The 20,557-nt window shown below is 44.8% G+C and overlaps 1 non-coding gene across 1 annotated transcript; it reads left to right on the plus strand.

Moving 5' to 3' along the window:
* Positions 1-2,256: 2,256 nt before the first annotated feature.
* TRNAG-CCC lies at positions 2,257-2,329 on the plus strand. Its single transcript has one exon. It is a non-coding gene; the product is annotated as a tRNA-Gly (tRNA).
* The last annotated feature ends 18,228 nt before the right edge of the window (positions 2,330-20,557 follow it).

Below are 20,557 nucleotides of genomic sequence, written 5' to 3' on the forward strand. Positions count from 1 at the left end.
AAAACCACACACAAAAACCAGATTTAAAGCTCAGTAAGTATTAATCATTATTATGATCTAACCTCTTCTTGAGGAGGCTTCTAAAAGAGTTCCTTAGAAGTCCTACTGCCTTGTAGAGCATCATTTGAAAAATACTGTCCTAAGTATCTGATTTGTAGAATTTATTCTTGGGTAGAATCCATCCTATGTTTTTTCTACAAAGCTAACATTACTCATCTTATATTAAAAACAAAATATAGGGCCTCCCTGGAGGTAGTGGTAAAGAATCAGCCTGCCAATGCAAGAGACACGGGTTCGATCCCTGATTGGGGAAGATCCTACATGCTGCAGAGCAACATGCCACAACCACTGAGCCTGTGCTCTAGAACCAGGGAGCCACAACTACTGAGCTCACCTGCCACGGTTACTGAAGCCCGTGCACCTGAGAGCCTGCGCTACACAACAAGAGAAGCTACCATAATGAGAAGCCCGCACACTGCAACTAAAGAGTAGCCCCCGATCGCTGCAATTAGAGAAAAGCAATGGAGACCAAATACAGCCAAAAATTAAATAAATAAAGTGCTTTAAAATAAACAAGTAAGGAAAAACCAAAACTCTTTCAGAGATTCTTGCACTGAAAAGGTCTATTTCATTAGGGATAGCTTTCCTCAACAGTGATTTCCAAGAAAATGGATTTTTGAGTTCTCTACCAAGTTTTCTGCTCACCATTGTGCCTCCTCTGGATCTTCCGCCTGACAGCCTAACCATGGTCTCCTTTAAGGCAGGGCACTCTCGAGCACGGTGACAAGATGCCTGGAGGCTCTCATTCATGCTCCTGTGCCTATGCCTCCTCCTCCTTTTGCTCTGTGTCTTCCTTTCAACAAATCCTCACTGAGCATCTGTCTCTGAAAGACACAAGTCTTGTTGGGTTCTAAATTATCCACATCATACTTCCTGCCTTTTATGAGTTTATACTGGTGTCTAATAGGCTAGACTCTAGTAGGAAAGCCAAACGTGTAAAAAGATCCAGGGAGACATTACAGTGAATACAAAGACTGGTTAGTATCAGAGAACATCAGGAGCCCACTGGACTTAGGAGAGCTGAAGTAAAATCCTAGATTTCCTACAGACTGGATCTGTGAGCTTGAACAAGTGAAATAACCTTTCTGGACTTCCCTGGTGGTTCAGATGGTAAAGAATCTGCCTACAATGAGGGAAACCTGGGTTCGATCCCTGGTTGGGAAGATTCCCTGGAGAAGGAAATGGCAACTTACTATACTATTTTTGCCAGAAAAATCCCATGGACAGAGGAGCCTGGAGGGCTACAGTCCATGGGGTCACAAAGAGTTGGACATGACTGAGCAACCTCGACATACCATCTCTCAACTGTCTTAGGTTGGGTTCCCCCAAAGCAGGAACTGAGATCGAGGGCTGGGGTACAGGTGGTTTATCTGAGAGGTGATCCTAGCAAGGAGAGGCCTGGAGTGGAGAGGTGAGGTGGGAGAGGCGACGGGGCATGTTACTGTGAAGGCAATGAGCAGGAAGTGGGGGCTTCACACTGCTGGGTACCCCTGGGATAAGGTGCAGCACCCTACTCGGAGCTGTGCCCTTTGAGGAGAAAGAAAGCAGAAGCCTTTATCCACCAGCTCTGGCACATCAACAGAGGCTGAAGGCTGCTCTGGGTGCCTTAACTCCTTCCTGTATCCAGCCTGCCTGAGCTAGGGTCAAGTGCACCAGGACCAGGGAAGCCCTTCATGGATGCACCAGGGCTTCACTCAGGTGAGGAAGAGTAAGGGGCGATGGGCACTCGATGGGAGGGAGGGACTGACAATAGCTGCTACTGCTTCTAGAACTGTTTTGCAGACAAATGAGAAACTCGGGGAGCCTTGAACAGAAGCATTAAATACACGTGGAAGTAAAAGCAGGATGAAGCACCTCCTCCACCGACACCTGGATGACAGAGCATCTTAAGCATGTTCTTATCTCCTTGCTTCCTCTTCAGCTTTCAATTGGTATGAGCCCCACCAAGTTCTCAAGACAAAATCTTCCAGATCCATCCTTCCTCCCATTTCCATGATGGCCTCCCTAGTCCTGACCCTCTTCTATCTGCATGCAGAGGCCTTTTTCCTTTGGTCTCCCCTCTGCCAACCCCCACCTGCCAATCACAGTCCAAGGACACCCTACGCAATGCTAGTTTCCCCACATCCCTCCCCTGTTGAAGAGCTTGCCCCCAGAGGCCCCCCTTTTTTAATTATAAGATTAAGCCCTGATGGGATGTCCCTGGTGGTCCAGTGGCTAAGACTCTGTGTTCCCAATGCAGGTAGCCCAGGTTCAATCCCTGGTCAGGGAACTAGATCCCATATGACTCAACTTAAGATCCTGCCTGCCACAACGAAAACGGAAGATCCCGCGTGCCACAACTAAGACCCAGTTCAGCCAAATAAATTTTTTAAAAGGTGCTGCTGCTGCTGCTGCATTGCTTCAGTCATGTCTGACTCTGTGCGACCCCATAGACGGCAGCCCACCAGGCTCCCCCATCCCTGGGATTCTCCAGGCAAAAACACTGGAATGGGTTGCCATTTCCTTCTCCAATGCATGAAAGTGAAAACTGAAAGTGAAGTCACTGAGTCGTGTCCAACTCTCAGCGACCCCATGGACTGCAGCCCACCAGGCTCCTCCGTCCATGGGATTTTCCAGGCAAGAGTACTGGAGTGGGGTTTTAAAAGATGATGAAGCCCTAAATCTCATCTTGCTCTCAAGGCTCTCACATTGTAAAGACACACCACATTCCAAAGACAGGCCACCCCATTACTTCCCCAGGCTCTCACTTCTATAATCCACTCAGCATCTCAGTCCCGAGACCAGCAGGAGAAGCAATGCTCTAATTTTGCCTTTGGATTTATTCCAATGTGACTGGATCTTCATCTCAGTGGGTAGCAATCCTGGAGCCAGACCCAGGTTCAGATGGCATTCATCTGCGTGTTTGAAGAAGGAATTCACAGGGCCTGGACTTCATCTTAGGCCTGTTCATGCTGATCATGCTCAGCCACCTTTCCAATGGACTCTGAACTCTGTGTTTAGTGCCTATGAAAACAACAGAAGGATGAGATCCCCTCCAGACAGGGAACCTTGAAGATCGTATCTAGGTTACTCATCGCCTAAGAGAAAACATACACTAATCACCCCTTCCTCCAGACAGGCCATAAATTTTTCTGTATCTATCGGAGTGTAACCTTGGGTTTATTGATTATTGGCTAATTGTTTGACTGTTTGAGCACATGAGCACATAGCACGTGAATGATGGGGTTATTGGGATTGTATTTTCCTTGGTTTATGTAAGTCTCAAGGAATTTGGAGTGGTGGGTTCAGACACGTACACATGGGGTATACAAGATTTTCACAAATGCTGGTAGGGGTCCTTGGCTAAGAGGAGACTCTGCCTTGGGCCCGCCGGTGTAATAAACTGCACTCCACTATCTGCATTGTCCTTCTGAGTGAGTTTGTTTCCCCGAACGCATGGCTACAACATGTTGACTGTGCTCCTTGGGGAACATTGCCCACACCTGTTTCCTCATTTGAGAAATAGATAATAATAATTCCTACTTCATATGGTTGTTGTGAGGATGAATCAGCTCATATACAGGCAGTAGCTTTGACCCATGCTCGGACAAACTGAGAGCCCAATAAACGTTGGCTATCATGACGAGTTCCCACAAGGGGTTATTTTTTAAATTCTTAAAAGAAATTCAAGAGCGATGTATCTACTAAGGTTTTCTCTCTGCATGAGCTCATGCTTTCTGAGCCTTTCTGCCCCCAGGCTGCAGCTCAAAGCCATATAAGGCACCAAAACACATTCCTCAAGAGCGCAAAAAGCTCTTTAAAAGGTCTCACCTTTACTCCCAGCAGCCAAATCAAAGGTTAGCACTGCTGAACAGAAAGCTAAGATCAGTATAATAGAAAAACAATTGGAGGCATGTCTCCTCCTTACTCAGTCTCAGCATATGGATGTTGCTGTCAAGCTCTCTAAGTGTGTGTCACACATTCTGGCTTCCTGTGCTGCTGGTCAACCCCGCTTTCACTCCAGAGAACACCTGAGGATGCAACTGTTAAAAGCTCTACTTTTGCTTATTAAAAAAAAAAAGGTCGTGTGGGTAAATGTGTGAGTGAGGGAAGGTATGATTTATATATTTTTAAATTTTATTTATTTTCAATATTTTAAATAAAATACTATTTATTTTATTTATTAATGAGTAAAATTATTGATGGGGCTCACAACTTTTTCTGATAGGGGTACAGTTTGAAATGGAGCATGACCACATGGTCTTTGCCCCCACCACCACATGTCCTCTGCATGCCTTTTGCCTGTGGAAAACTTAAGTCAAAGAATAAGTTTAATCAGAGAAATGTGGAAATGTGGAAACAAAGGAAAACAGTCAAAGGAGACTAAATAATAGTAATGTCATTAAGCACAATCAAGGATCTTTAGTTCTTTCTCAAGGGCTATAGAGAATATTCTGATCTATATCCTGTGAGCTGTCCTATAGATACTAGAACACCAGGTAGAAAAGTTAACTACGTGATGACCGGACTATACCCAGGATATGAGCTGCCGAAATGCGTTTTAAAGTATTTCCTCATTTATTTGGCTGTGTTGGGTCTTAGTTGCAGCATGTGGAACTCTTTAGTTGCAAGGAAATGGGAACAAGTACACCCTGGAACTGAAGATTAACTGTACCTAAAACAACCAAGATGATGCTAGTCAGACCAGTGATGACCAATTTGAAGATGACTGTTAGAGATGACTGTGTTGCTTCTGCATGTAAACTCCCCTACTCTGTCTATAACAGCTCTCACCCTCTGCTTGTTGGGGGGGTGTGGTGGGGGCTGGGGGGAAGTCGGCCTTTGGACAGATGTCTGCCACCCTTCCCTAGCTGCCAGCATCTGAAATAAAGTAAACTTGCCTTTCCACCAACCTGGCCTGTTTATTGGCTTTTGAGCGGCAAGCAGCTACGGTGAGCAGCCACAGCAAGCAGCCAGACCCCCATGCATACTTTTCAGTAACAAGTTGATTGACAATGTTGCATTAGTTTCAGGTGTACAGCAAAGGAGGCTCATGACTCTTAAAAACACAAAAGGATATATGATGGAGTTTCCCTTCTTCCTCTAATGCCAGCCACCCAGTTCTCTCCAGAGGCCACTACTATCACTAGTTTCTTTGCGATATTGGATATTCTTTATATTCTGTACAAATACAAGCAAATATATACCTATTTTCTCTCTCTCTTTTTTTTTTTCTTTAACCAAGACACAAAGGTGGCAGATACATATATGTTCTAGGGTCCTTCCAAAGTAAAGATGGATTGACTTTTATCTATTTTTAAATATTTATTCATTTATTTGGCTGTGCTGGATCTTTGTTGCAGCATGCAGAATTCTTTGGTTGCAACATGCAAACTCTTAGTTGCTGCATGTGGGCTCTAGTTCCCTAGCCAGGGATCAAACTCAGTCCTCTGCACTGGGAGCACAGTCTTAGCAACTAGACCACCAGAGAGAAGTCCCCATTATTTTCTCTTTTAATACACACTTTTCCACTCACTTTTAAAATTTAATTTTACTAAATACTTATTACATGTGAAAGAATATAATATAAACTTAAGATAAAGAGTAAAAACAGTACCAGTCAGCCTAAGAAACATAAGCTTCATTTGTTTTCGTAGCTTCATGATATTTTCTTCCATATTGTTGTTCAGTCACTAAGTCGTGTCCAACTCTTTGTGACTCCAAGAATGGCAGCACACTAGGCTTCCCTGTCCTTCACTATTTCCTGGAGTTTGCTCAAACTAAAGTCCATTGAGTCAGTGATGCCATCCAACCATTTCATCCTCTGTTGCCCTCTTTTCCTGCCCTCAATCTTTCCCAGCATCAGGTTCTTTTCCAGTGAATCAGCTCTTCACATCAGGTGACCAAAGTATTGGAGATTCAGCTTCAGTCCTTCCAATGAATATTCAGGGACTGACTGGTTTGATCTCCTTAGTGTCCAAGGGACTCTCAAGAGTCTTCTCCAACACCACAGTTCGAAAGCATCAATTCTTTGTTGCTCGGCTTTCTTTACAGTCCAACTCTCACATCTGTACACGACTAATGGAAAAATCATAGCTTTGATATACAGACTTTTGTCGGCAAAATGATGTCTCTGCTTTTTAATATGCTGTGTAGGTTGGTCATAGCTTTTCTTCCAAGGAACAAGTATCTTTTAATTTTATGGCTACACTCACTATATGCAGTGATTTGGGATTGCCTTCCACAGAGTTTGAAACAAATTGATTTTTTTTATTTTTGAAAATTTCCAAGATGCCTAGAAGTTTAATAGCTGGCAACATCATTTAAGTTACAGAGCTAAGAGGTTGGCAAAATGAAAGGATCATCACTTTAAAGTGACATTTTTAAAGGATGAGCTAAATATCATTTTTTATTTCACCCTGAGGTAATCATGTAAAGCAACTCTTGGCTTTTCCTTCAATACTTGCTAAAAGGTCCAGGTACATACTTTATTCTGGCATAATTCCTGTAAGGGTTGATGTTATTCAGAACTGACCAAAATAATTATTTCCTGTAATGAGGTAATTATGTAATCAAGTTCAGCAACACTTCTTTGTAATTCTGTTTACTTAAAAATGACTAATGCTTTAGGTATTTAAGAAGTGCATCTTGCGCTCCAAGTTTTGAAATAAAAGTCCTTACGACATGTAAGTTCTCCCGACATTTAACAGCATCAGGAATAAGCAGGTTGACTATTAACTGAATTGTTTATCTGGAAATATAACCACTGTCAAATTATAGGGAACTTTGAAATGGATGTCACAGTGTCTAGAATTTGGCATTGGAGATTCCTGTAAATAAGTACAGTGAGTTAAAGTGTTACTCCAATATTATAAAGCAATTATCCTCCAATTAAAAATAAATTTAAGAAAAACAATGAAGTGACTTACTTAAAGCCAACATTACTTATACATATATATATTTATTGACTTATTGACTTATTTGGGCTTCCCTGGTGGCTCAGTGGTAAAGAATCTGCCTGCCAATACAGAAAACACAGGGCCCCCGGGTCAGGAAGATCCTCTGGGGAAGGAAATGGCAGCCCAGTCCAGTACTCTTGCCCGGAGAATCCCACGGACAGAGGGGCCTGGCGTGCTGCAGTCCATGGGGCTGCAGAGAGTCAGACATGACTGGGCAACTGAACAGCAAGAGCAGCATTTACCTACCTGTTTGGCCGCCTTGGGTTTAGTTGCAGTACAGAGGATCTGCACTGCAGCGAGCGGATCTTCCCTGGCAGGGCATGGGCTCTCCAGTTGCGGCTTGTGGGCTTAGTTGCCCCATGTCACATGGGCTCTTAGTTCCCCAACCAGGGATCAAACCCACATCCCTTGCATTGCAAAGTGGATTCTGAAGGACCTAAGCTACTCCATTTTGTTAAAGAAGACTCCATTTTGTAAAAATTCCCAGAAAAGAGCTTTTTGGAAATCCCTTAACCTCACCCCACCACCCTGGGACCAATCAGAACCCGTGGCAAGCCCAGGAAATGGGAACCAATCAGAACCCAACACCTAACCCTGCCACAGAAGGTAACCAATTAGACATCTCCCAACCCGGAAACTCCCGTTTTTCAAATTTTTCGTGCGAGAATACCCTACATAAGCAATGAAACCCAGAGCTCGGGGCTCCTCCCTATAGCTGCTGCGTCGGTATTGGTGGGAGCCCCAGCTCGAGCTTGGTAATAAAAACTCTTGCTTTTGCATCGGATATCAGCTCCCTGGTGGTCATTGGGAGATTTCGCGACTTGGGCATAACAATTCTTAACCACTGGACCACCAGGGAAGTCCCAAAGCCAACATTACTTCTGATCACGAATCCACCTACAGCAAAAGGAGTAAGTCAATGAGTTGGTGCCCTAGGATTCTCTGGTTTTACCATGCTCCTCATAACCCAGAAGTAGCTGATCTTTTGGAAGGTAGAATAAATAGCCTGTTGAAGGTAGGCACAGCACCAGCTGAGAGACACCACCTGGTGATGCTGACCTCCTGTCCTAAAGAATGCCGTAAGCCATGTCGGTGCTGCCAGAATTCCCGGATCTAGGCACCAAAGGATACGTGTGAAGCACCTATCACCCTGGTCGCTACACCCAATGATCCCTTCTCCAAATGTTTGCCTCCCTTCTCTGTGATTTGAATCAAACCCTTTTTGGCTTCAAGCAGCAAGAATGATTTCTGTTATCTGCAACTGAAGCCTGACTGGTATTCTTACTGAATCAACACCTCTCAGAGAGGGCTCTGAACATCAGCCGTGTGTGTGTGTGTGTGTGTGTGCGTGCATTTGGGATCTTCCCAGACTAAGGATCGAACTGTTGTCCCTTGCATTGGCAGACAGATATTTAACCACTGGACCACCAGGGAAGAACAAAATAACTCTTAAGTGAAGCAATGAAAGCCCAGAGAAGTTAAGTGACTTCCTCAAGGTCACACAGCAAGTGACTAACAAAAGCACAATTATAATGGGGACTAAAGACTCAAACTTGATTTTTCCTGTATTCTGAGTGCAGGCAGAATCTAGTTCTCCTCTGTACCTGGCCCCAAGGAGGTCACACACAGCTCTGTACCCCATGGGCCTTGAGTGGAAATGACTCATATATCACCCATGTTTCTAGAAATGGTGTCTTTCAGAACAGTGTGACTTTATTAACATTTTTACCATCAATTTCTTTCCAACGTTCTTCCCAGAAATTGCTCTAAAACTGCAGGTCCCCATGGAAACCATTGGAAAGACTGCCTATTGACTCTACGTGTGATGCTGCTATGACTGCTCCCTTGATAACAAACGGATGCTATTAAAAGCCTGGCTCAAATGGAAGCCTGCTATAGCTCATGGCGAGAGCCACATTCTCTTTGGACTGACAGGGTGAAAAGAAATAACCCTCTGATGCTAGGCTACGTGGTCAAGGGTAGAGGAGAGAAGGAAAAAGTAATGCCTTCCGCAACTGTCACGAGCAGATACACAGGACAAGGTGCTTTCATGTTTACAAGAGGAGGCTAGAGTGAAGAACCCACCAAGGTGTGAGAGTGACGCTGATTAAGTCAACTCACAATAATCTTTGCTATCTGCCATTTGTAATGTCCTTTCTAGACCAAAAAGTGAAAGAGTAGTGGAGTGGAGGCTTGAGAGACTAAAAAAGAAAAAAGGATCATACCATCTAAATAAGAATTATATACCTTCCCTAAACGGTACAGTACTGTTTATAAAAGGACAGTAAAATCTGAAAATGGAACAGAACCTGGTCAAAAGGAAGAATGCAAAGGGCAAGAATTTAGCAGCAATTTTCTGGCATTACCCTTACCCAGAGATGGGGGCGGAGGGGGAACCTGACCTTCCAGACCCCTGAGGTAGCAGGGATTGCTCCTTCATTAAGTGTTCCAGGCATGTCTGTTGGGCACCTACACAGTGGCAGACAACATGCTAGGCAAAGCAGAGAGAGCTCACAGTCTAGTGATGGGAGATAAAAACAGACTTTACACAAAATAAATACAGCAAATCACTTCAGTTAAGTGATAACTGCTGTGAAGGGAGACGTGGTGAAGCAGTCTGATACTGACTGGGGCGGGCAGCTTCTGACACGTGACCAGGAAAGGATTAGCTGAACTGTCAGGGAGCAAACAGCCAAGAGAAAATATGAAGGGGCAGAAAAGGGCTCAAATTAGAGCAAATAGCATGTGAGGTCCCTAAGGAAGGAATGAGTTCCTCCTTCTTAGGCACAGGAAACTTACCAGCGAGGCACGACAGGAAACAGCCAGGAGCACGGGTGCTGGAATCACAGAGGCAGCCATGTCCAGACCCTGCAGGGCATTGTGGGCCAGAGTAAGAACACTGGATTTTATCTTTTCCCCTTTTTGTAAACACTGATTTTTTTTTAAAGCATGCTCACCTATTTATTTCTGCTTGGCTCTGCTGGTCTTCATTGCTGTGAACAAGCTTTCTCTAGTTGCACCAGCGGGAGCTACTCTCTAGTTGCTGCCTGGGGGCTTCTCACTGTGGGGGCTTCTCTTGTTGTGGAGCACAGGCTCTAGAGAGCAAGACTTCAGTAGTTGTGACGCACAGGTTTAGCTGCTCCGTGGCATGTGGGATCTTCCAAGACCAGGGATCAAGCCTGTGTCCCCTGCATTGGCAGGCGGATTCTTAACAACTGGGCCACCAGGGAAGTCCTGGATTTTATCTTAGGTAGTGGGAAGTTTTGGTAGTGGCAGCTGTTTTGAAACAAGGAAGTGAGATCATCTGTTTATATGTTTAAAAGATCACTCTGGCTGCTTTGTGGAGAAAACACTGAAAGGTGGGAAGGGGACAAAGGGAAAAAGCAGGGAGTCTGTTAGGGGTGGTGCCTAGACATCTCTATGACCTGGATGAAAAACAGCCAGCACTCTACCCATGGGTTCCCCATCTGTGGACTTCAATCTGCATTTTCCATCGGTGGTTGGTTGAGTCCACTGATGTGAAACCCATAGTTACCGAGGGCTGGCTGTATTGCACCATTTTATATAAGGAATTTGAATATCTGTGGGGCTTGGTATTCACGAGAGTCCTGGAACCAATCCCCCATGGGTATCAAAGGATGACTATCCCTCTGGGGTATCCAACTTTCTTTCCTCCAGTTGATGCTGAGGAAGGCGGTATGAACTGATGTATGGATCTAGTCAAGAACACAGACGTGTTCGCCCTGAGTGAGACCGGTGGGCCTGGAGGACAGGTCTCTGATGTCCCTAGATGTCTCTCTGGAGGGCTAGAAGTGGTCAATTTGCTCATCATGAAGGAAGACTTGGATGATGGCCACAATCAGGGCAGCCCCTTCTTGACCCACATCCCCCTTCAGGACAGCCCCTCTTCTCTATTCCTTTCATCAGACCACTCTGCCTCCTGCCTCCCTTTCTCTCCTAAGCCCGTTTCAAGGAGGATTTCATCCCCACCGCTCCTCTGAACTTGCTCTGAAGACATTTGCCAAGGCCAGTGGTCATCTCAGTCCTCAGCTTACTCAATTGATCTAACTACTCAATTATTCTTCTCTGAGCTTTCCTGTCTTCTCCCCCTTCCTACCCCGACCACCACCTCCTTCCATCCTCTTTCTGGAGTCTCTTCATCTCCTGACCTCTAAGTGTAAAAGCTCCCAGGGCTAGGGCCCCCATGTCTTCAGTCTACACTCATTCAGTCAATGATCTCATTGAGTCCTGGGCCTTTAAATACTATTAACTGAGGTCTCCCCAATTTATATTCAGTCTGAACCTCTCCCCTGAATGCCTTTATCCAGCTATTTGACATCTATTCTTAGACATCTAACCAGCACCTCAAATTTAAGATGCCCAAAATAAAACTCTTGATCATCCTCAACACTCCTCCTCCCCAAGATTTCTCCACCTACCATCTTCCCCAACTCGGTAAATAGCAGCCATTCTTCCACACACAGTGTGTGTCCACTGTCCGTCTTCTCCACCAGAATGTGGGCTCTGTGAGTGCAGAAGCTTGTTTTCTTCACTGCTCAATCACCAGGGCAGGAATGCTGGTAGGCACATAGTAAGAGCTACTTGTTGAATGGATGAAACACTTACTCAAGGAAGCCTCCTAGTCTCCTTTAACCAGATAATTTCCCCCATTACACGTTCTCATGGGGCTTCCCAAGTGGCTCGATGGTAAAGAATCCGCCTGCCAAGCAGGAGCTGTAGGTTCAATCCCTGAATCCTTGGGAAGATCCTCTGGAGGAGGAAATGGCAACCCACTGTTAGTATTTTTGCCTGGGAAATCCCATGACAGAGGAACCTGGCAGGCTGCAGTCAATGGGGTCGCAAGGAGTCCAACACAGCTGAGCGACTGAGCACGCACGCACGCTCACACGTGCTCTCACAGAACTGTTACCTGCCCTTGACAGCACTCACAGCTGCAATTGCACAGTCATTTGATTGCTGCTACTCTCCATCACGAGTCTATAAGCTACAGGAGAGCAAAAGCTACTCTGGCTTCAGTTACCAGCATCTATCCTGGGGGCCTGAGGTTATAGAGTAAGCCCTCAGTAGGTAAAAACAATAATATTGGTGTTTTTTAAAAATATTTACTTTACTTGGCTGTGCTGAGTCTTAACTGCAGCACACAGGATCTTCACCCTTTGTGGCAAGATGCAGGATTTTTAGTTGCAGTGTGAGAACTCTTAGTTGCAGCATGTGGGATCTAGTTCCCTGACCAGGGATTGAACCCAAGCCCCCTGCATTGGGAGCTCAGGGTCTTAGCCACTGGACCACCAAGTAAGTCCCTAGAGATTGTTAAATGAATAAACAGATAATATAGGCTAGGGGTTCTCTCTCCAGAAAAAAACACTCATATACACACTCAGTGTGTGTTAGGACTCCAGGCTAGGGACTCTTTGCCTTAGTACATTCAGGCTGCTGTAACAAAATACCACAGACTAGGTAGTTAATAAGCCTCAGTAATCTACTGCTCATGGTTCTAGAGGCTGCAAGTCCAGCATGGTTGGCTTCTCATTGTATCCTCACATGGCAGAAGGGGCTAGAGCACTTTAGAGGATTTCTTTGATAAGGCCACTAATCCCCTTCATGAGGGCCCCACATTCCTAATCTTTTAAAAAAATATTTATTTTATTTGGCTGTGCCGGGTCTTGGTTGCAACACAGGTCTTTGATCTTTGCCACGGCATATGGAATCTACAGTTGCAGCATGTGGAATCTTTACTTGCGGCATGTGGAATCTTTTAGTTCAGGCACTCAGGATATTTCGTTGCGGCATGGGGGATCTAATTCCCTGACGAGAGAGCAAACCCAGGCTCCCTACTTTGGGAGCACAAAATCTTAGCCACTGCACCACCAGGGAAGTCCTCCCTACCCCCCTACTAATCTCTAATCTCCCTCACACACACAGACACATGCCACCTCCTAATACCATCCCCTCTGGGGGTCAAGATTATACCATATGAATTCAGGGAGTGGGTTGGGAGGAGATACAGATATTCAGGCCATAGCATCCTTGCTGAATTCCAACAGGCTAAAGCTACTATGCTGTTCACCAGGGTGAAATACAGGGATATTGTTCCTTCTCTACGTCTGTTTGGTCAAGGCACACAGGGAAGTATTGATCGATATTCTGACGAAATGTTCTCATTAGTCGGGGAATTTCTGAACACTCTTCTCAGAAATGGCACAAACAATCTCGTCCAAACAGGATCGGGAGGGAAAACAGGGGGACAAAGGGCAAAAGAATAGGCCGAGATAATCCCTCCCGCAGAGCATTCCCGTCATTTCTCTGCCAAGAGAAAAAAACAGTAGCAACAGTTGTCTCACAACCAAATTCAACCTCATTGACCAGCTGCGGCTGCTTTATGTGGACAATTACACACCATTTCATTGATTTTATAACAAGCAGCGCTAGTGGAAACACACTGAGAGAACCTCATAAATGTATATTCATTCATGCAGCAAATGTTCATGGAGCATCTATTGTGTGCCACACGCTGAAAGACAAACAGTATGGGGGGACTACTTAGCACTTTCTGTCCACACTGAGTATCAGAGGCTGATCTGGAATAGTTATAATACAGCCTCAACACCACACTGCAGTTATAACTAGACAGCTTCTTTCACTCGGTGTCCTATGAAGGCAACAAAAGGACTTGCTTAGAGAAATTGTCATCAGCCTCCAGAATGAGTAGTATAGAGTCAGCTCAGTTGGTAAAGAATCTACCTGCAATGTGGGAGACCTGGGTTCGATCCCTGGGTTAGGAAGATCCCCTGGAGAAGGGAAAGGCTACCTACTCCAATATTCTGGCCTGGAGAATTCCAAGGACTTTATACTCCATGGGGTCGCAAAGAGTTGGGTACACTGAGCAATTTCAAATTTCAAATATTCACTTTCAAATACTGTATACTTGTAACCAAGCCCCACACAGCAGAGGCAGCAGTGCTAACATGAGTCTTCAGCCCTCGCCCACTGAAGAGCTGACGGTAACCCCCAACCAGGGGAACCAAGTGAATGATTCTGCTCCAGTCTGGATTTGTTTTTCTGGTCCTAGGGATGCTCACGTGTTTCCAAATTTTCTGGTTCTGTAACATCTGTACTAGAATGATCACTTCTTCCTTCAAGATCCTATTAAGTAACTACAGAAAAGTTCTTTATTTTGGCTTACATACAATGTTTGTTCGAAGTGAAATCTCTAAGTGCCAAGTCTTTACCAAAAGATTGCTATACAACAGGCTCCTCCAAGGTTCGCCCTCTGCTTTACAAGTGAATGAGTGAGGTAATAAAAGACATACTAAAAAAGGACAGAGGTTCTGTCCCTTGAACCTGAGAATTCTCCATATGTCTTCTCTTATAGGGCAGTTCTGTCTTATTCATCATGGCCTAACTTTGCAAATGGTAGGCATGTAATACACCCTGGGTGGGTGGATGGATGGATGGATGGATGGAAGAAGGGAAAGAGGGATGGAACCTGCCACCTTGTAACTTCTAACTCTGTTCTCAAAAATGTATTCAAGGCAAATGACTGAGACTTCCTCTTCCCTGAATGGTTAATTATGTCTCAGGCTTCTAACCATCAGTGACTACAAACCTGTCACTTTTATAGTAATCCCAAATCTTGATGAGTTAGGCACATATTGACCATCACTAGGTCCAGCTTTTTAATAACCATTCTCCACCAAGAATTTCTGTACATTGTCAAGGGTTCTTGCTATTATAAAATGAACGTATGCAAGCCCCTCACTAGCTCATCAATCCTATGTAAGGTCATTTTCTACTTCCAAGTCCTGAAGAGGTGGAGACACCCTTGGCCGCCTCACTCTCACAAGGACCCCTGCTCCCCACCGGCACCCACTGACCCCACTCCCTTCCACCTGGTTCACTGCAGCTATGCCCCACCTAACACAGCTCCCAAAACCCATCACCGATCTAGAGTCAACCGTTGACTGACCAGCCTGAACCACTGACCAAGGCTTCACTAACGAGGCAGAGACAACCACTGACTCACATACGGAAAACACAGACTTTCCCCTCTGTCTACTGAGGTGGAATTAAACACCCTGAGTTCTGAAGGAGACCCTGAGGCCACCGCTGACAATTCTCTTCACACAGAGAACTCTGAAGTAGATTATGACTGTGAAGATTATAATCATAGATTATATCTATGAAGTAGATTATGATGTCACTGCTGACTTTTCCAAAGAACCCACGACTGAATCCCAGGAGGAGCCCAGCATCTTCATGGGAAGAAGCAAGCCCAGCTCAGTGTTGTTTTTTCAGAAAATGAAGCAGATTCTCCATTAGCTGTGACCATCACTCTGCTAACCCCAACTTTCTACAGAGATGCTGAGCCTCTAAACAAACCCATGCTGTGCTGTTGCTTAGTCACTCAGTCATGTCCCACTCTTTGCAACCCCATGGACTGTAGCCCACCAGGCTTCTCTGTCCACTGGGGATTCTCCAGATAAGAATATTGGAGTGGGTTGCCATGCCCTCCTCCAGGGGATCTTCCCAATCCAGGAATCAAACCCAGGTCTCCCACACTGCAGGCTAATCCTTTACCATCTGAGCCACTAGGGAAGCCCAAGAATCCTGGAGTGGTAGCCTATCCTTTCTCCAGGAGTAACTCCCCAGCCCAGGAATCGAACCGGGGTCTCCTGCATTGCGGGGGGGGGGGGGGGGGCTTTACCAGCTGAGCTACCAGGGAAGCCTGTGAACAAGCCTACCACTCCTTAATAGGAGATTGAATAATCACAAAAAACAGTAGTGAGACATTCAGTATGAGGACAAACAGAAAAGCAGGAATTGTACCCAGACAGAAAAGGGGCCTCTCATGCCCCCTTTAATGTGGGCTCGATAGATGTCCATTTGAACTGAAGAGCAACTCCCCAAAAAGGCCTGATTAAACGGAGTTTCACAGAAAATAAGAGCTACAGCCTCAGGCTTTATCATGCTTCTATTCTGTTGCTGAGTCAACCGCTCAAATCCCAGCCTGTCAGGCCACTGGCCCTCCACTGTTTTCCTTTGACGCCCAAGACCAGCCACTTTCAAGGTTCCCCAGGGCCGAACTGGGCCCCTGGTGACACAGTTCATTCCCTTCACTCCCAGAGGACAGGGCTCTCACGCGGGTGGGAGTGGGCCGAGGGCACGATGCATGAAGGGGAGCACACCCGTGCTGCCCGTGCCACCCGTGGTCCCTCTAGCCACCAGGCCTCGTTGCCCAGTCCGGTCCACTCAGCCAGGTATCTTCCTTTTTTTCCTCACTCCAGGTGACCTTCTCTCAGGAACCTGTTTTCCTCTCCTCTAGCTAGGACGGCTCAGAGGCCTCCTAGTCCATCAGACAAGCCTGCACATACCCGAACTGTAAATAAAGACAAGATTCACTTGGCTTCCTTCCCACAAGGCTCTCGAACCTCATGCAAAACAAAAGGTATGGATGGATAGCAGTGTTCCTGAACATTCTGTGAAGGGCAATAATCCCACAAACACTGTAAGACACTGAAGGGGCAGTTTGTGTGAGAACACCATGGATCTAACTCCACCTGGAATATCAGTCTTATTTCCAACCCCATAGAAATACCCTGACAAGCCTTGAATGGGCTCTGTATTAATTAGCGGGGGTGGTGGCTAAACTGCAGAATCAAGGTGCAGCACCAGTAACTCTGTGACTTAAAAAAATACATAAGTGTATCTCTTAAGGAAACGCTCTACAATACACTTTTCAGGCAGGCCTGCAGCTCAGCTCCATGGGGTCATTCAGGAATCCGGCTGATGGTGGCTTTGCCATCTTCAGTGGGTGGCTTCCAAGGTCATTCTAGTCACCATCATATGGAGAGAGTAACAGGCAGGAAGGCCAGGGGTCTCCAAACGCAGGAAACAGACTCCAAGAGGCTAGACATTTTTTATCTGTCTCTTAAGTGGCAGGAGGAAACAAGTGTTAGACTTTTTTCCCTTTCGCTATACAAATTTAAGAGGTTTCTCTTAAAATTCTGTGTTGCCATAACGACATCTGGCTCCACCAGAATTTAACTTTTCTCAAACCTTGAGCTAACCAATGTGCTTCTTATGGAAATGTTTGTCTTAAGCTATGTTAATGTACTATGTATTTACCCTAGACTGTGTCTTCAAGTCAGTTCTGAATAAGACTCAGAACGGACTTGACAAGCCAGTATTTTTTACTCATACACTGGTCCTAATTTATGTTAATGAAAATACATATTGCTTGGAAATCTGCCCTTCTTCAAGATTCATGTCAATCGTTTTATAGCCTGGGATGACTCACCTGGTGCTAATGTTATCTCAGTGCATGTTGTGGGTGAGGGGATTGGTGCCATTCTCTGAGTTTTGAGACATTTCCTTTCTCTACTTAGCAGACTGCTTAGTAGGTATATAACATCCAGCTAAAGGCTAGCAGAGGGGCACTCTTTCTGCCCCCTTGTGATGTCTATGTCAGAAGTTTTCTCTATCTCTTTTATACTTTAATAAAACTTTATTACACAAAAGCTCTGAGCAATCAAGTCTCACTGGCCCTGGACTGAATTTTCCTCTGGGGGCCAAGAATCTTGGCCTCTTTCATAGTTTAGCAACAACCTTTCAATATCGTGCAGTAGGTAAGGGGGGAGAGATGTGAAGGAGGGGATGGACAATGTTTCACAAGTCAGCCCTGTAAGTGGCATGCACCCCCTCCCCTTAGATCCCAACGGTGAGAACCTGGTCACATGACAACACCTAGCCGCAAAGGGTACTGGGAAATGTAGTCTCTGGCAGAACACCCACAATGCCAGCTACAACGCCGTGACTCTAGAACAGGGGACAGCGAACTATAGCCTAACGGTCAAATCCTCCAGCCCCCAGATTTTCCAAAGCTTTATGGAGCACAGCCACACCCACTCATTTACACACTGTCTACGGCGGCTTACCTGCTACGAAGGCCAAGCCTCAGCTGAGCAGTTAGTTATAGATGAGACCTTATAGCCTGCAAAACCTAAAATAGTTACTATTTGGCCCTTTATATTAATAGAAAACATTTGCATCCCCTTTTCTAGAAAAAAAAAAGAATGGATTCAGTGGGACAATTAGCGGGCTACACTTTCAAAATTTATGCCAAAAACTGCTACAGAGATGCATGGCCAAAAATACTCCTGGAACTTTTTTCTTTGGTTGTACCAAGAGACTAAAACAACTTCAGGACTCTTAAATTATGAACCATGCACACCATAGACTACAATATATCCTTTAAAAAGAATGAGGAAGTTCAATTTGTACTGATTGGAAAATATCCAAATATATTAACTTTTAAAAGTAAGATGTAGAAGGGTACTTTTAGAATGTCACCATTTGTGTAAGAAAACAAAAACCAGAATTAATACATAATAATAGTAATACTTAATAATTAATACATTAAACATATATGCTTACATGGGCACTAAAAAATTCCTGCAAGGATATAAAAGAAACAGAAAACATGTTACTTCTGGGTAGGGAAATTAGAAGGGAAATTTAAGGTGAGAATGGAAGGGAAGGGTACTTTCTATCATATACCTTTTCCCTCTCTTTTGGATTTGTACAATGTGCATGTACCAGCTATTTTAAAATAATTATTCGGCAGTGAAAAGAAATGAAGCACTGATACACCCTACAACATTGACCGAGTCTTGAAACCATGATGCTCAGTGAAAGAAGCCAGTCCCCAAAGGCCACACAGTATCTTATTTCATGTATGTGAAATATCCAGAATAGGCAAACCCACGAAGACAAAAAAAAAAAAAAGTAGATTAGTGGCTGCCTGCGGTGGAGGGAAGGGAAATGGAGAGTGACAGCTAAGGGGTGTAGGGATCCTTTTAGGAGTAAGAAAATTTTCTGAAATTGACAGACAACGCTGAATAAATTAAAAGCCATCAGACCGTATACTTGAAAAGGATGAACTGCGTATTATCTGAATTCCATCTCAAAAAAGCTATTGAGGGGCTTCCCGGGTGGCTCAGTGGTAAAGAATCTGCCTGCCAATGCAGGAGACTTGGGTTCGATCCCTGCAATGGAAAGATAACCTGGAGAAGGAAATAGCAACCCACTCCAGTATTCTTGTCTGGAGAATTCCATGGACAGAGGACCCTGGCAGGCTACAGTTCATGGGGTCATAAAAGTCGAATACAACTTAGCGACTAAACAACAATTAAAAATGAAACTGAGAAAAACCAGAGTTCGTCTTTACTTCCACTGCTAATGAGCCCTTCTACTAAAAGACACAATCATTTGCAAAAGCCATGGTAATACCCACAATCAGCTGTAGTCAGTTCTACTGACCTGGGAGCCATTTTATATCATGCAATTGCTTCCCTGTCAAGATTCTCAGAGATGCCTTATTTCTCTTATTTTCAGTCAACTACAAATTCTACTTTAGTACCCTGCATTTCTTGAAAGTTCCTCTTTCCACACAGCATTTATCAGTAATTTATTCAGTTCTCTCACACACGCTAAGGATAAAGAAAAGCAAATCTGACCTCAGAGAAAAGTAAAAGCACAGAGAGACAATGGTAACAGTTTTCTGATAAAATCAACCATTCTGAAGAAAATATCTTGCTAGGGAACCTACCCATCAGTTAGAAGTGACAGCACTCCTACTCACACAAGCTGAAGAGGAAAAGGAACCTTCTGGTCTGTGTAACTGGTAAGTTCAAAGGCTGGGGCTGGCTTGAAGCACAGGAAGATGCAGGCACTGAGAAATACCCCGGGGCGCCTGCTCTGCGAGGCTGCAGTGAGCAGGCAGGTCCTTCTTCTCCTGCAGTCAGCATGCTCCCAGCAGCCCCAAACTCCCAGGCCCCTGGCCCAATAGTCCTGAAGGAGCAAGAACTTCTCTCTCTGAATGCCAACACAGCAATTCCAGAGAACCCTGGGACAGGTCACTCTCAAGACTTGTGCAGGGGTGGGGTCAACACCTGGTCCAGCTTAGGCAACATGCCTTTATCTATGGCCATGGGGACTCTATGAAATATGTGAAGTTTCTCAAAAGGTACTGAAGGAGTGGTAGGTAGAAAAAAACAAGTGTCCTCTACTTCCTCCAGCAAGTCATGACAATGGCCACTGGATATGTTGACAAAACCTTGCTCACCACACTGGTTAGAAGTAGGGGGTTTTCAATTTCAAGGCAAGGTGGCTGGGAAGTTCAAACTTAACACACACAGTCTGACTGGTCTGCACCAGACAAAATTTTGAATACCATATTGGAAACCTGCTCACTAATTGGCAAGGGGAAAAAATCTCCAGAGATGCAATTTATAAATCAGATCACAATCCTTTGTTCCCTCTGAATGTTTCTGCTCAAGGCAAGTATTTCTGGGGTCCAATTTGCCAAAACTTATCTTCTTTATTGTAGTCACATACTTTTTAAATGACCATCTGAAACGCAACAAAGTCATCCAAGTATAGGGTCTATATTGAACTCTAAATTATAAACATAATTTAGGCTGTATTTGTATTCCTCTTACCAGAGCTGATTCACTTTCTCTCAGCATCTTCCAGGTCAG

The sequence above is a fragment of the Oryx dammah genome, unplaced genomic scaffold (assembly GCF_014754425.2).
Source record: "Oryx dammah isolate SB20612 unplaced genomic scaffold, SCBI_Odam_1.1 HiC_scaffold_19, whole genome shotgun sequence".
Lineage (NCBI taxonomy): Eukaryota > Metazoa > Chordata > Mammalia > Artiodactyla > Bovidae > Oryx > Oryx dammah.